Below are 1,139 nucleotides of genomic sequence, written 5' to 3'. Positions count from 1 at the left end.
GTATTTTATATTATTTGTGACTATTGAGAAGGGTGTTGTTTCCCTAATTTCTTTCTCAGCCGGTTTATCCTTTGTGTACAGAAAGGCCATTGACTTGTTTGAGTTAATATTGTATCCAGCTACTTCATTGAAGCTCTTTATCAGGTTTAGGAGTGGAATTTTTAGGGTCACTCATATATACTATCATATAATCTGCAAAAAGTGATATTTTGACTACTTCCTTTCCAATTTGTATTCCCTTGATTTCCTTTTTTAGTTGAATTGCTCTGTGTAGGACTTCAAGTACAATGTTGAATAGGTAGGGATAAAGTGGGCAGCCTTTTCTAGTCCCTGATTTTAGTGGGATTGCTTCCAGCTTCTCACAATCTACTTTGACGTTGGCTACTGTTTTGCTGTAGATTGCTTTTATCCTGTTTAGGTATGGGACTTGAATTCCTGATTTTCCAAGACTTTTATCATGAATGGGTGTTGGATTTTGTCAAATGCTTTCTCTGCATCTAACGAGATGATCATGTGGTTTTTGTCTTTGAGTTTGTTTATATAATGGATTACATTGATGGATTTCTGTATATTAAACCATCCCTGCATCCCTGGAATGAAACCTACTTGGTCAGGATGGGTGATCGTTTTGATGTGTTATTGGATTCAGTTAGCGAGCATTTTATTGAATATTTTTGCATCAATATTCATAAGGGAAATTGGTCTGAATTTCTCTATCTTTGTTGGGTCTTTCTGTGGTTTACGTATCAGAGTAATTGTGGCTTCATAGAATGAGTTGGGTAAAGTACCTTCTGCTTCTATTTTGTGGAATAGTTTGTGAGGAACTGGAATTAGATCATCTTTGAAGGTCTCATAGAACTCTGCACTAAACCCATCTGGTACTGGGCTTTTTTTTGGTTGGGAGACTATTAATGACTGCTTTTATTTCTTTAGGGGATATAAGATTGTTTAGATCATTAACCTGATCCTGATTTAACTTTATTACCTCGTATATGTCCAGAAATTTGTCCATTTCATTCAGGTTTTCCAGTTTTGTTGAGTTAAGCCTTTTGTAGAAGGATCTGATGGTGTTTTGGTTTTCTTCAGGATCTGTTGTTATGTCTCCCTTTTCATTTCTGATTTTGTTAATTAGGATGCTG

The sequence above is a fragment of the Mus caroli genome, chromosome 19 (assembly GCF_900094665.2).
Source record: "Mus caroli chromosome 19, CAROLI_EIJ_v1.1, whole genome shotgun sequence".
Classification (NCBI taxonomy): domain Eukaryota; kingdom Metazoa; phylum Chordata; class Mammalia; order Rodentia; family Muridae; genus Mus; species Mus caroli.
Note: the sequence above shows the minus strand (reverse complement) of the source record.